Source organism: Mustela putorius, unplaced genomic scaffold (genome assembly GCF_011764305.1).
Source record: "Mustela putorius furo isolate JIRA1106 unplaced genomic scaffold, ASM1176430v1.1 tig00000129_pilon_pilon_pilon, whole genome shotgun sequence".
Taxonomy (NCBI): Eukaryota; Metazoa; Chordata; class Mammalia; order Carnivora; family Mustelidae; genus Mustela; species Mustela putorius.
Window position 1 is genome coordinate 25,805,268 of NW_025421290.1, and position 15,863 is coordinate 25,821,130.

Here is a 15,863-nt window from a genome sequence, read left to right on the forward strand (position 1 = left end):
AGCAGAGGGGAGCCCTCAGCAACATGGTGGGTTTTCGGCAAATCTGTCGCCGGGTTTGTCCATCATGACAAAATCAGAGAACTTTGATTTTTTTAATTTTTAAGTTTTTTATTATTTTTATTTATTATATATATATGTATATATATATATTTTTTTTTTTTTTGAGAACTTTGATTTTGTTAAGATGGCGAGTGTTCATGAAATTCTTCACCAAAACGTGACCCCTGGAGCAGGTTCTGTGTTGTAGGGTTTTGAAGCAACCAACCCTTTTCCACCAGAGCCAAAGGAAATTTGGAAGCAAATTAAAAAACCTCTCAAAGAGTAGAAAATGCTCTGCACTTGTGTTTCGCCTTTGTGCGGGGCTGTCACTCACCCAAATGTGCATATGAATATTCTTTCCGAAGACCTGGGCTTCATTTTAAGGTCAGCCTTCAATTTCTAGAGAATATAATTTGCTGCTATTTTTAGAGCATCATGATTGCTCATAATAACTAATGGAAAAAAAAAGACTCAACAGAGAAATAAATGTGTACCAGCTGTGTCTGCTTAAACTTGATTAAAGGCAGTAAAAAAAAGTAAACAGAAGAATGAATGTGACAATAGACAAGGGAGAGACGAGTAGCCCTCTCACTGGGAAAAGTTTTGCAGACCTAACTCGTTCGACTTCGGAGGCTGGCGATGTTTAAAGTTTACTTTACTGTTTGTCTTGAGTGGGATCAGTGTTGTAGTGAATAATTTATAGCCAGCATGAATGAGCTCATTAGTCACCTTTTCAGACTTTAAATGAGTTTTGTGGTTGTCATTACTCGAGCCTTCTGTTCAGCCGCTGCGCAGAATGACAGTTTGGCAGTTGGCTGCCTTGTCGTCGGGCAGCCTGCTCCCCTTCAGGTCTGCGTTGCTTTTGTATTTCATTGAAACCTTTCCTTTCTATCCCCGGGCTGGTCCGGGGACTCTCACATTTCAGATGCCTTTTGCACCCCCAGCTTAAATGAGAAGTTTTTCATGGATTTAAAAAAAAAAGTCTTTCAGTTGCGTCTGCCACAGAGAATGAAGTGGATGGAGAGAGCTTTTTCCAGCAACTGCTGTGTATTATTCTCTTTGTGCTCGGTTTGATATTCAAGTTATTCATCCAGCAAGCTGGGGAGTCCTTGTGCGGAGGCTGAGCCAGCGCTCACATGGTGGCAGGCATTGCTGGCCAGGGGACTGTCGCTGGAGTGTAGAGGGTGAAGGATGGTTCCACCTCTGCCCTCCAGGGTTTGCATTTTGACAGTCCTGAACGTCAGTATGATGGGGATGGGTGTGGATGAAGAGACTTACTTCAGAAAATCTGCCAGGCCAGATTTCCAGGGCCAAGGAAAGCCATGCTTTTCCTGCAGAGGGGTGGATAAGATGACCTTTCAGGATCACAGCCAACTGCGGGGGGGTCCAGATCATGGGGGTTGACCGTGCCTTCTTCCTCAACTCCGCGTCTTCCTGGTCCAAAGCATTGAGAGAAAGCAAACTGTTGCAGCTGCCTGCGCACCGTGCTTTTGGAGACTTGCCTGGGAGGCTGGTATGTGAGGAAGACGAGCCTGGGCATGCCAGTGGCAGGTGGGATTTCTTTGGAACGGATGTCGTGAGGTTCATCCCTCCCTTTGAACCTGGCCTGGGCAGCCTCCGGAGAGCTCTGACGTCCACTCCCTGGGACCGGACTCCGTCCGGAAGTCCAGGACGGTATGGCATGCCCACCTTGGTCCTCGGGTAGCCTCTGCTGGCACTCAAGGGGCATGGAAGCCTGCCCGGGTGTCTCAGCCAATGGCCTGGACCTCTGTCCTGCGGGCTCTTTGACGTTTGCTATGAGCAACAGGCACTAATGGCTGCCATCACCAACGTGGGCAGCACCCCCTTCCGGGATCCATATTGTTAGACAGCTGGCCTAGCACGGTGTGAGGCATGTAGGAAAGATGCTCAGTATTCCTCTCTGGAAGAAATGCCAACTTAAAAAGGATGCCTGGTTGTTTGGGGGCCAGATCTTTGAAGCCAGTGACAGTCACGTGTCTTCAGGCTTGAGGGAATTAGGTGTTACTGGTGCACCCCCAGAAAGACAGCGGTCCATTTGGTCTCCTCCTTCTCAGCCCCCACCCCTCGTGAAGCTGAGCGCTCAGCATGCACTCGTGCCTCACAATTTACGGGCACGTTTTGCTTGCCCCTGAATCAAAAATATTAAAGGCACATGAGAGGCTATTTGGGGAAGGAGTGAGGGTTTCAAAGCAGAGAGTGTCGGTGAACTGCACTATCTGATAGAGTATAACAGACTTCAGCTTTGGCAGTCGTAGTAAATTGAAAAGTTGCTAATTCCCCAAAAGGAATTTGGTACAGCAGGGAAATAATATTGGCAATATCTTAATCTATGCAATGTTTCCCAGAGACACCGTTGAATTTGCAGTTTTTACTTTTGTTTCAAAAAGACAGTCTTCAAGAGAAGAATTGATTGTCCTCTTTCACATCCTTCTGCAAAAGTAAAACGAGAGAAGTTCCTTCTTGGCATGGTTCACACTTTGGCAGACTTAGCAACTGAAACCCACGAGACCGTGGTACTTGGTGTACTCGGTGAACGGAGGAAAACAATAAGAGCTCTTCAGAACTTTGGAGGAGGAGAAGGTTGATGATGCTACTTTTCTTTGACTAATCTGTGTAGTTATTAGATGCCAGCTTGAGAGAGCAATAAAAAGAAGCATTTTTCTTTTTCGCTTAAGCGATCGATATTTTTGATTACCGCTGAGCCACATGCTATGAGCAGAAGAGAAGTAGAAGGCAGGGTCCTTGCCTCTCAAGGCACTTACAATTTGTTTGATGCTCAGTATCTAGTTGATTTATTTTTTATTACAAAGGTACACCATGCCATATTGATTATGACATAGAAGCTGAACTCTGGCTCTTTGCAAGTGGTACCTTTTCATTCAGGTTAAAAGTCCCTTTTTTCCTTCCTTCTCCCTTATTTGCTGCTCATGGTTTTTCCTCTCTTGAACCCCACCACTCCTTTCCTTCATGTCCTTGACCTCCAGGGGTTCTCCAAGAAGAATTCAGATACTCTGGATTGATCGGAAGCTCCTCTTGGTTCCTACCTGGAACACGGCTCCAAACTCTGGAGCCAAGGCGTAGGGTTTCAAATCCCAGCCTTATCACTTATGAGCTGTGTGTCCTTAGGCAGGTGGCTAAACCTCTCTGTGCTTCAGGTTCCTCATGTATAATGGGGGCATAATAATAGTACCCTCCTCCCATGGTCACCGTGAGGCCAAAATGAGTGAATATTTGCCAAGCGTAAGGATGTGGTCTGGCACCAAGTAAGTACTGTGTAAGTGTTTGTTAAATCTGGTCGGCCATTATTCATGTATTCCATAGTTGCAGATTCATGTACTTGCTAAAAATTATTTGTAACCCTCCAATTAATAAATACTCGTTGTGCTTTTAGGGCCATTTGTCGAGATGTGCAGAGTGGCCAAAAATTTGAATTGCCTAATGCACACATTCCCAGCTTAGATCTAATAGAGCGACGTTCTGGTGCAAACAAGTTTCAGTTCTCATACCATAAACAAGTGTCCGTCCTGTGGTCTGTTCTGTACTCCGCTTTTTGTGCTTTTTTTATTGGTGATTTTCCTGTTTAAAACGGCACCATGGGGCACCTGGGTGGCTCTGTTGGTTAAGCATCTGCCTTTGGCTCAGGTCGTGATCCCCCGAGTCAGGCTCTCTGCTTCTCCCTCCCCCTGCTCACGTATGCACTCTCTCTCTCTGTCTGTCTCTCTCGTCCTCTCCCTTTCAAATAAACAAAATCTTTAAAGTTTTTTTTTTAAAGATTTTATTTATTTATTTGACAGAGAGAGATCACAAGTAGGCAGAGAGGCAGGCAGTGAGAGAGGAGGAGGCAGGCTCCCCGCTGAGCAGAGAGCCCGATGCTGGGCTTGATCCCAGGACCCTGGGATCATGACCTGAGCCGAAGGCAGAGGCTTTAGCCCACTGAGTTACCCAGGTGCCCCTCAAATAAACAAAATCTTAAAAAATAAATAAAGGAAGGGCGCCTGGGTGGCTCAGTGGGTTAAGCCTATGCCTTCGGCTCAGCTTAGGTAAGGATCCCAGAGTCCTGGGATTGAACCCCACATCGGGCTCTCTGCTCAGCGGGGAGCCTGACTTCTCCTCTCTCACTGCCTGCCTCTCTGCCTACTTGTGATCTCTCTCTGTCAAATAAATAAAAATCTTTAAGTAAGTAAATAAATAAATAAAGGAGCACCTGGGTGGCTCAGCCATTAAGCGTCTGCCTTTGGCTCAAGTCGTGATCCCAGGGTCCTGAGATGGAGCCCCGTATCAGAATCCCTGATTGGCAGGAAGCCTGCTTCTCCCTCTTCCACTCCCCCTGCTTGTGTTCCCTTTCTCACTGTGTCTCTCTCTGTCAAATAAATAAATAAATAAATAAAATCTTAATAAAATAAATGGCACCCAGTCCTAGTGTGAAGTGTTCCGTGTTGCTGAGCCCACGAAGGCTGACTGCCTTGTGGAGAATATGCAGAAGCCTTGTTAGAGAATCTTGATTCAGACATGAGTTACAGAACTGCTGGCCGTGAGTTCAGTGTCAAGGAATCAACGGTATATATGAAATAAGGTGTCTTTAGGTGGAAATACAGTAAAACATGGTTATATATTCATCAGTTAACAAAAATGCTGTCACCAGCAGCTCGCAGGAACCTGACTCTGTGTTTCCCCTGGGAGCAGTAGTTCAATGTTTGCTAATTCCTTGTTTGTGGAGACTTCATAGAACATAACTTCCCCAAGGAATGACATTCCACTATAGATAAATGGGGTCCGGGAGCTCAGAGTGGGAGCTCAGAGCTCTGCCTTTTTTAGAGCAGGCTTCTGACTGCCCAGAGGACCCCTCGGAAGGTGGGAAAAGCAGAAGTAATTCTGGCCACATGGAGTGCCTCAGCTGGGCACAGATTTTTCTATCAGATTTGGAAAAAATATATAATAAGATATAACCACATCTGGTCTTTTATAAGCACAAATTGTTAGAGATCAATCTGAAAAGAGGGAGTAAATCTTCGCCCTCCCCCACAAATTCTTTTTTTAATTTTTTTTAATTTTTATTATTTTTTTTATTTTTTATTTTATTATTTTATTTTATTTTATTTTATTTTTATCTCCCCCACAAATTCTTAATTCAAGAGTATTTTCCCTTATCTTTGGACCTGTGTAGGAGTTTGTAGAGAAAGTTTGATACTAAAAACCTATCAATTGAAAGCCTTCTTACAACCAGTCAGTAGACACCATAACACAAGGTACAATGTGTGTTATACTTGGCGATTCTCCTGTTTGCTCAGAGCACCAGCCTTTTCAGAAAGGAATCATTTTGTTACTTCTGATTGAAAAGATCACAAGATACTTAAACTTGCTTCTCCAATGCGTTTATTTTCCCCCCCACACTCTTTCTTTATGAAATGTTTGCAAATTGATTCACACATCTAGGATAGGAGAACGTGAAAATGATTCTGAATAAGGAGGGCTTCACTGAAAATGACCCGAAAATCCAAATGGGAGGGAACAAAGGGAGCATGGGGCCAGCGTGGGCCACAGCACATAATATGCCTGCAGCCTCTCACTGAAGCAGTTTCTGAGTTTTTGTGATTTTTTTTTTGTTTTATTTTATTTTTTTTCCTATTTTTAAAATATTTTTATTTTTTATAAACATATATTTTTATCCCCAGGGGTACAGGTCTGTTGAGTTTTTGTGATTTTATTTTATTATTATTTTTTAAAGATTTTATTTATTTATACAGAGAGAGACACAGTGAGAGAGGGAATACAAACAGGGGGAGTAGGAGAGGGAGAAGCAGGCCTCCCGCTGAGGAGAGAGCCAGATGAGGGGCTCGATCCCAGGACCCTGGGACCATGACCGGAGCTGAAGGCTTAACAACTGAGCCACCCAGGCACCCCCTGAGTTTTTGTGATTTTAAACAGTGCCCCAGCAAACCCTCCTAGATACAATGTTGCATATTCTGGTGCACGTTTCCAGTAAGTACTGACTGAGTATCCTCTGTGTAAGTACTGACTGAGTATCCTCTGTGTGTGTCAGGCGCTGGTAACTGTGGGAAACTCAGCGGGTCACTGGATCATGGGGGTCGTCAATCTGTTGGGCAAGTTAATGGTCTTGTGAGAGAAGCTCCCTAGGACAAATTCCTAGAAGTTGGAAAATTAGGGTTTGTGGCTGGGTTCCCGAAGTTGCCCTTGAACAGCTGTACCAAGTCAACTTCTTCCCGAACCCTGGACAACAGTGATGTGGTTCGTCCTTTTCAGTCTGTGTCAATCTGTTAGATGAAATGAGGTATCATAATTGTTTGAATTTACATTTCTTGTTTTTTAATGAGGTGGGTATATGAGGTGGGTGTAGTCATCATTTTTCTTTCTCTTTTGGTGAATTTACCCCTTTTCTCATTAGGGCGATACTTTTTTTTTCCCCTCTCATTGAGTTGTTAGTGTTCTAAATTTAAATTATTAACCCCTTTTCCTACATATGGCAAATCCTCATTTTTTAAAAAAGATTTTATTTATTTATTTGACAGAGAGAGAAAGATCACAAGTAGGCAGAGAGGCAGGCAGAGAGAGAGGGGGATGCAGGCTCCCCGCTGAGCAGAGAGCCCGATGTGGGGCCCAATCCCAGGACCCTGAGATCATGACCTGAGCTGAAGGCAGAGGCTTAACCCACTGAGCCACCCAGGTGCCCCACTTCCTCATTTTTAAATCTATCTTTCTGCTTGATTTATAGGACCTCGGCCCTACACACAAATTTTAAATTGGTATGCAGTCAACTATATCCATATTTTCCTTTTAATTTATCTACTTAACAAAAGTGGTGCTGAGTGCCAGGGCTATGTGTGTTTTAATACTAATTCATTTGATCTTCATCAGAACCCTATGAGAGGGCCTTGCTAGCATTCTACCTCCTTACCCACCTTTTCTCAAGATGAGGAAACTAGGTGGAGAGAAAGAAGTTAAGCACGTTGACTAAGGTTACGCAGCTAGTAAGTGGTTAAGGGACATCAGGAACCTGGTCCCAGCCATCAGGCTACACCTCCTCCAGCCACGGTGTTTTGGTGTGTGTGTGTGTGTGTTATCTATAGTCGCTTCGTAAATTCTCCCCAAGTCTCCTGGGTCCTTGAGGGCAAGAGCTGCCCCTTCTGTTTCTCCAGGTTCCTTCCTGGTCCCCTTCATGCAGTCCTGGGCATGGAGCAGCTAGATGCTTCATAAATACTTGTCAACTGAAGACATTGATTAAATCTGGATTCTGGATGATTCCCTCACACTTGTGTTTCTGCTCAAAGAGGAGCTGACAGGTTCTGGGTCTCTGTGTTTCCTCCAGCAGGAGACTTGAGAAGCTGGAGTTTGGTGAGAGCACCTGAGGGAGTGAGCTTCACCTCACCCATTTGACCGTCTTTTCCCTTATCACACATGCCTCCTTCCTTCTTCAAAGAAGCCTCCTGGCTCTGTTCCCTCCTGGAGAAATTTGAGGAAGCCTTTTCCCTTCCCTTCTGAAGGCTACACCCTTCAGAACCTGTCATGTAAACACCAAGAATGCACAAGGGGAAAACCAAGAGAGGATGGCAGGCAAGGGCCAAGATGCCAGAGCAAACCTTAAAAGTCTCCAAGAGTGGAGGGCCTTCCAGATGTGATGCTATGCTGGGTCTTTTCCTCCTTCTGCACTCAAGGGAAGGGAGCAGCTTTTCTACCATGACCCACAGCATTCTTATATATTATCTCTAAGACACTTAGTCCAACCGGTGATTCAGGGGTTTTCTTTGATCATAATCGTCCCTTCTTTTCTCATACTTGACAATCTCTCTTTGTTTTTCCTTTGAAGGCTTTCATACAGTCATTTTTTCCAGTCTTGCTGACTCTTCTGTAGTCCTTGGGTCTCAAAGTGTGGTCCCTCAACCAGCAGCAGCGTCCCTGGGAGCTTGTTAGAGATGTAAATTATCAGGCCACAGCCCCAATCTATTGAATCAGAAACTGGGGGTGGGGGCCAGCAATTTTTTTGCTGCACAGTCAAGGCTGAGAACCACTGCTGTAATGTGGTGTAATGGTGCTTATGGTCAAAAATTTGGAATATAATAGACACATGTGAAAGAAGCAGGCCAAAAAATTTACCCCATAACTCTGCTGCTCAGAGGGCTAAGATATTTTGATATCTTAGCATATTTTATAATTTTTTTAAAAGCCATTCAAAAAAAGTCCTTGTTACCTTTTATGTGGACAGTGGCCTTGCTTTCTCAGTAGTTCTAATGAAAAACTTTGGGTTTTTTCATTTTTTTTCTTTTCCTCCCCCCAAATTCATCTTGAAACCACAATACCATTCTTTTATTTATTTTTTATTTTTAATTATTTATTTATTAGACAGAGAGAGAGAGAGAGAAAATGAGTTTGGGGGGGCAGGGAGGGGCAGAAGGAGGGGCTCTGAAGCGGACTGCGTGCTCAGCAAAGAGCCCCACGTAGGGCTCATTCTCACTACCCTGTCCTGACCTGAGCCGAAACCAGAAGTCAGATGCTTAACCAACTGAGCCTCCCATGCACCTCCACAACCCTTCTTCTTTTTTAAAAAACTGAGATACATTTGATGTACAATATTGTGTGTGAGTGCAAGATATACAACATATATATTTGATATTAGACCACGATTGCCCCTGTCGCGTTCACTAACATCTCTCTAGTGTCACATTATTATCATTTCTTCCAGTGTTGAGAACAATTAAAATCTAGTCACTCCGTTTAGATGTTTATAATACAGTTTTCTTGCTAATAATCACTGAACTGTGTATGAGGTTTCTGGGACTTATTTATCTACTAGTTCCAAGCCAGTCTTTTAAAGCCTGTTTCTGGGGGCGCCTGAGTGGCTCAGTGGGTTAAAGCCTCTGCCTTCCGCTCAGGTCATGATCTCAGGGTCCTGGGATCGAGGCCCGCCTCGGGCTCTCTGCTCGGCAGGGAGCCTGCTTCTTCGCTCTCTCTCTGCCTGCCTCTCTGCTTACTTGTGATCTCTGTCAAATAAATAAATAAAATGTTTTTTTAAAAAAAGCTTCTGTGCTCAGAAATACTCAATGACTTCCTCTTGCCCTTTGCGTTAGTGCCTATAAACTGCTCACCTTAGCATTAAAGAGTTTGGTCATATTATGTTTCCACTCTTATCCACTCACACACATGCTCCATAAGGAACAAAACCCTTCTATCTCTGGCACTTACAAAATGCTATGGACTTGGTAGGGAGTCAATATTTGTTTGAGGAACCAGTGCATCTTCTAATACGATCAAGCCACATTTAATACATTTTCTTGTGCCATCCATTTCTCCTGCCTGGAACATGAACTCTTCCTGTAGTGCCTTCTCAAAATGTGCATGCCTGGGACCCATTCTAGAAGATTCTGACCTATTAGGTATGGCTTCCTGGGTGTCCCTAATTGAAAAGCTCAGGTCTTTAACATGACTTCCCCATTTGTAACAGGTCAGACACCAACTCGTCTTCATTAGATATCCTCCTTCTAAAGTCATCCCTCGTCCTGGTGTTCCTGATGGTTCCTTCATGCACCTAGCCTCAGTGGACAGGAGGGAAAGGGCAGAAAGGAAAAGGCATCTAAATCAGGCTAGGCCAATCGGGTTATTTCCCTGAGGATGTAGACCATGGCATGGAAGGCAGAGGCAGTCTGTAGGTGGTGGGTATGGAGAGTCAGAAGTTGTGGCCTTGGTGTTGGCAGCCACAGGTGGTCCTAAGTGAGCAGAGAGTGCCAGCCTGTAGGGAGGAGATGTGTAGAGGGAAGTGGGAAAGACATTGTGGTCTCAGAGGGAAGGGGAGGGAGGGACTGCCACATGACTCCCCAATTCTGAGAAGCCCAGCTGTGCTGCCTGCCTCGGGCTGACCTGGGTTCCCACTCCTTTGTCCTCTTCACTGGAGTCAGCCTGAAGGATCCAGGAGACCATGCTTGCAGGCCGGCCTCAGGTTGCTTCTCATACACGAAGGTCCCCAGCCCTCCCACCTGCAGTGGCCTCTTATTGCTCATCTCTTCAGGTGTTACTGCGTCATGGGGGCTCAGAGGCGCTACACTGAACTATTCTGTAAGTAATCATGTTAGCCAAAGAACCAGGGATGGGGAGAGAGGCTTCCACGGTGCAGGGCAGGGGAGCATGTTGGAGAAGATGGCAGAAATCGTCAAGGGGAGAGGCACTCCTCTGCACACAGGAGGAGCCTGAGGTTCCACACCGACTGGGGACTGGCTGGGCGGGAGGCCAGGTCTTCCCGCTGCAGACGTGCATATGCCTCCGGCCCAGGCCTGGAAGGGGCTGTGGAATCGTCCCAGCCGCTCCCCAGCCAGGATGTAAGTGTTGCCCAAAGTGAGTTCCAGGGCACACGCAGGATTCTGCTGTTGAACATGTTTGTAAAAAATGGCTTTTTGGAGACTTCTCAGGGGCAAGGGAACTTCTGAATGTTCAGGAAGGGTATTGAACATGGAGTTGTCCCAAAGACTTTGGCCCCTGCGCTCTTTGGTCAGGGAGCATCTATTGCAGAGGTGTGGTTCTGTGGAATTTAAAGGTGGAAAGGAGCTGCACCAAACCTTGCTCTGGTTTTCAACAAATGTGCGAATGGATTCCCCCAGTTCAGACGGACAGGTAGGCAGATGCGTGTAGGTCGCTCTCCATGTTAGGCAGTGCTGGCCCCCCACTGCCTCGTCAGGCTGATGCCTCCTGCCGTCTCACCCAGGATAAGTGGGAGAGCGGGGTTAAGGAATACGGATGGTCCCTGACGTATGATAGTTTGACATACGATTTTTTGACTTTATGACGGTGTGAAAAGCGATACACATTTGGTAGACACCAGACTTCACGTTTGGAATTCGGATCTTTCCCTGACTTAGTGATATCCTGTCCGATCCCCTCTCCGGAGGCTGGGCAGCTTCAGCAAGCCTCAGCTCCCAGACAGCCATGGGATCACCGGGCCAACAACCGGCTAGGCTGCAGCCATTCTGTACTCATACAACTTCTGTTTTCCACTTGCAGGACAATAGTCGGTAAGTTACCTCATGAGATATCCAACATGTATGTTCGGTGATTTTGCAATTTGCAATTGCAGGTTAATGTACGTGTTCTATGCACGTTCAAGGTGGGCTAGGCTGAGTTGTGATACGCGGTGGGTTAGGTGTATGAAATGTATGAAATGCATTTTTGACTCCTGGATATTTTCAGTTTAGGATGATGGGCTTCCTGGGATGTAACCCAGTCATAATTAGAGAAGGTCTATATGTTTGAGAAGGGAAGAAACTGAAAACATGCAGAAGGAAAGAGAGGCAGGCTCATAAAAGACAGCTGACCTCACCATACTCCACCCTCTACTCAGGGCTTCTCCTGGCCCAAGGCATGCCTGTTTTAAAGGTGTTGTTCACCTACATGGCTGGTTTGGACACTGGAGGCTAAACAGCTCACACGGAGAATTTCAAGAATGACCTATTCTGTGTGCTTGAACTCTGAGGACAAAGAAAGGACTGGAGTGAAAATTAACACACCACTTGTCTTAGTGTGAAAGAAATTTCTAGGTACCGTGTGAGTGTTGTTGGCCATGGGGAGAGTTGGGAGCTGGTGATGGGTGGGAAGGATGGCAGGGGAGTATTTCTTCCTCTCTGGGTGGGCAAGGGGGCTTGGACAAAGGTCTCTGGCCTTGGTTGCTTTGACGGGAGATTCAGTCCCTCAACAGATAGGCAGAAGGAGGGTGCCACCTACACTTGACCGATGTCCAATCGCTGATGTCACCAGTACCTCTGTGAGGCTTCAGAGCTGTCTCTCTCACCTTACACCTTTTGCTTAGTGAGTTTGGGTAGGTCATGTCAAGTGCTCAGTAATTAAGAAGGGTGGGGCTGGATGAACGCCAGCCACCCCTGGGCCTCCACCTTGGAGTCATCTCCTGGGTGGGATTTGCCAGACCAAGGGTAAGTAATAACCCTTGGGGTGAGTGTTTTTAAAGATCGGCCACCCTCCACTTGGAAGCTTTGTTAAAAGGAATGACTCCCAAATCAGTTGGGGTTTATTTTTGGGGGGAAGAAAAATTCAGGAGCCCTGTGGGTTTTTTCTCCCCTTTTGGCTCCATTATGAGATGCTGCAAACTAGAGGGCTTTCTGAGGGGGTTCACCGCTGTTTCTTCCCTTCTCAGCTCAAAATGGCCGGTCCACAGGCCCAGGTGGGTTTGGGTAGGGGTGATGGGTTGGGCTTCTCTTCTGTGGAGGAACCTACAGATTTGGCTCTGTGCAAGCGGGGTGCAATCCTATTTTTATTTGTGTCACCACCAGGGTGTCCTGTTGGACTCTCCTCTCATCCTCTCCCAAGGCAGCTTTAGCAGTGGGTGGCCCTTCCTTGGAGGAGCCTAAAGACTTGGAGTGGTGGCTGCGCCGCCGGTCGCTGGGTGGCTCTGCTAATTGTCTGTCGGGTTCCCGAGAACTCGAAATGTGAAGGCGATAAGGCCGGGTTTCTCTCGAGGTTTCTAAGTCGGTCGCGGCGCTGAGCGTCCCCCACCCATCCAGAGGCCCTACCTACCGGCGTGGCCTCTAGGACGGGCCTCTTGCTCGGTTGTCTGTAATGGCCACCCTCCCTCCCTCCGCAGACACGCGCCGGCAGACGACAGGAGGAGCGGCCAGCGGGCGGGGGGCTGCGGTGCCTTTGTGCCTTTCCTCCCAGGGCTCGAGGTGGGCGCTGGAGGAAGGCTGGGGACCGGCCTGGGAGCCCCGCCAGGACGCCGTAGTTGGGGAGAAGTGGAATCTCTTCTCCCCCTCGCAAGGCTCGCCCGCATCGTAATTCTTTTTATTTTTACTTTCGAGCCTTGTAAGGCATGCGGATGGGGTAGGAGCGTTCCGGCGACACGTTGCCAGCGGCACAGCGCCGGCCCGCCCGCGTGGCCGGAGGCTGGGGAAGGGGCAGGCCGCGCGCCGCCCGCCCGCCCGCCAGCCCCGCCGCCCACGGTCGCGGCTACCCCGGGTCGCTGGGGCCCGCGCCGGTCACCCCCGCCCCGCGGCGCGGCGGGAGGCGAGTCCGCGCGGCCCAGGCCGGCCCGGGCCCTGGTGCGTCCCCCGGAAAGCGCTCGGGCACGGCGCGCGGGGTCGATCGCGGCGAGGGGCGCGCGGACATGGGCCGCCCCGGCGGGTCCGCACCCCGGGCAGCCGGCGGCCCGGCCCACGTTTTCCCTCTCTCCGGCTCCCTCCGCCCCCTCCGCTCCGTCCCTCCCCTCCGCGCCCCTCCCTCCCCGCGCTTCCCCTCCTCCTGCCTGGTCATGTGTCGCCTTTTTTTGTTTGCAGTGGAAACAATTTCTCGCCGCTCGGCGCGCCCCGGCCCGACGCGCCGCGGCGGAGGCGAGCGGGAGGCGGGACGGGGCGGGGAGAGCGGCGGGGCCGGCGGGAGGACGCGCGGCGCGCCCGGCGGACGCCGCAGGTCCCATGCCGCGCCGCGACCCCCGCGCCCCTGCCGCCCGCGTCCGCGGCCGCCCCCCGCCGCCCGCCGCGCCGCGCCCGCGCGTCCTTAGCCGGGCCACCAAGCGATGCCCGCTGGGCGTCCGCGAAACTTTGTGGGCTCCCGCTGAAGGGCTGCGGCGTCCCCGCGCCCCCGCTCCCCGCTCCGGCCAGGTGAGTTTGCTCCCCGCTCCCGCTGGCGCCCCGGTGGGGTTGGGGTGACTCGGGGCGGGGGCGCTCGTCCGAGGCCGTCTTGGAGGCGACCTCGCCGCTCACGGCAGAAGAGGGACTCCGCAGTTCCTGGGGGGAGGGCTCAGACTGGGGGGCCCGGCCGGGCGGGGAGACTGCAGCCCCCGAGCGGGGAAGTTGCCCGGTCCGAAGAGTTTCCTGCCCCGACGTGCGGGCTGTTTCCCGGTGTCTCGATTTCCAAAAGACGCCCGAAAGGAGCAGAGTTGGTATTGTCCGCGGAGGACGGGATCCCCGCCGTTCCGGGCCGGGGGAGGGGGTGCTGCTCTAGGGGAGACCCCAAGATGAGAAACAGGCTCCTAACAAAGATGCCCCCTCCCCCCAAACTGTGCGGGCTTGGCACCGGCAGTGAGCGTCTCCCAAGACCCCCGAGGCCTGACCCCTCCTTACCCCGGCTCTCTAGGAAACCCTCTTTGGGCCCTGGAGAAGTTGGGGGGACGGCGGGCTTTTATTGATGTGTTTTTAAGGCTCGCCGCGGTGCGGCCAATAAAAGGTTTATGACATCTGACCGGCAGTGAAGGTATGCGAGCTCCCAATTGCCCAGTATACGGGGAGCAGAGCGGTTTCCTCGTTGCTTGGCAACGTCGCTGATTGACGCGGGACGCAGCCAATCGCCGCTCCCGCAGGTCCCCTTGAAATGTTTTTGACAAGTACAGTAGACGGGAGTGGAGCGCGTGCGTGCGCGCGCGCGCGCGCGCGGAGGGGGGTTACCCGGCCCCTCCAAACTCGCGACTGCCCTGCTCGGCTTGGAGAGGATTTCTTAACTTTTCAAAGTTCACTTCGAACATCTGTTCAAAGCTGGACCAGTAATGTGTTTGTCAGTTATTTGGAAACCTTCTGATAGTGGGCAAGAAATGCAGCTTTCCTGCTGCATTTTCTCCCTTGGAAAGCAAATAAGATAACAAAACACAGCAAATCATATAAAAACAGAAAGAGGGTGTGTGATTGTGTGTGTGTGGAATGTAACTAATAGCACACCGTAAAGTTGTAAGGAGGTCAGTAGTGAGTAACTATTTGCGTATCTGGTGGAGCAACCCTATTGTGGTAGCAGATTAAAAATGTTTGCCTAACTGCAGACTCACATGATCCGGATTCTCGCTCGCTCCCCCCCCCCCAAAATAGGAGGAAAAAAAGATTTGGCAAATTATGTAGTTAGAGTAGAATAATGGAAAACTCCTCAGCGGTGGTTTCTGGGAACTGTTTTTTAAAATGGAACTGTAGTGATCAGCAGCTCTTGATACCGTTGCTGCGAAAATGCTGGATTTATAGGGTTGCAGTTTACAGTTGGACAGCACGAGGGGACAGAAACAAAAAGCAGACAGATAATTCCTAGGTAGCGGACCCCCGTCACTCTCTTCTCCACAGTGCCATTTTTCTAATAAGACCATACTGCTGGCAATGTTTGTTTAAAACAAAAGAAAACATGGAGTATCGTGTGTTAGTTCCTTTGGGAAGCTTCTGACAAATAAGCAAATTGAAAAGAAAGAGCAGCATGTTGTCATAGCAACAGTGCAATTAAATTACTTTACTGTCAGCCATGATATAATTTTCCTGTTTGGAAGCTCGGGAGACATAAAACTTTCATCTGGAGCTGAAGTTGACTTCAGTGCCTGGAGTATTTCGTTCCGCTTTGTATTCTACTGTGTGGATATTCCCGGTTTTCAGAAACTTAGGGTTTCGTGATGGGATCTGGGGAAACTGGAAGGGAGACAAGCCTAGCTTTGATTTGTTCATAAAAATGGTAAAAACATTACCAGGCGGGGCTTCTGTCATACCCCCAAACCTAAAGATACGAGCTTATTCTTTAAATTGTGTCCTGTGCTACTCAGGTTAGGTTTCTTGTTGACGGAAAGAAGTCCCTGTGGCTGAAACTGGAAGTTTTCTGTCCTTGGAGCTGGGCATCTCTCAGTAGCTCCGGAAAGCTTCCTCCCGCCTTCTGCCCGCAGGTTCTGTGTGGGGACCTTGTGTTGGAGGGAGGGTGCTGGAGTTTTCAGGCACCCTTGGCTGGCCATTGGGTGTCTCACATTACGCTTTCTAGAATCCCATTCCAGAGCTTCCCCAGCTGAAGCAGTTACTTTCAGCACACTGCCAATGCGCATTTGGAGTCTTAGAATGATCGTGTCTGCT

The 15,863-nt window shown here is 49.0% G+C and overlaps 1 protein-coding gene across 11 annotated transcripts in view; it reads left to right on the plus strand.

The window, feature by feature from the left end:
• FOXN3 (forkhead box N3) overlaps nucleotides 1–15,863 on the plus strand; it is a 399,089-nt gene that overhangs the window by 159,108 nt on the left and 224,118 nt on the right. For 3 of the 11 annotated variants that reach the window (XM_004739082.3, XM_013057726.2, XM_013057730.2), the window contains exon 1: nucleotides 13,483–13,664. The exons of 5 other annotated variants lie outside the window; for them this stretch is intronic. The gene's annotated coding sequence lies outside the window, so the exon portion shown is untranslated. Of the gene's footprint in view, nucleotides 1–9,923; nucleotides 10,123–13,481; nucleotides 13,665–15,863 lie in introns of those variants that run through there. 3 more of the 11 variants (XM_013057708.2, XM_013057722.2, XM_004739083.3) reach the window with 2 other exon arrangements.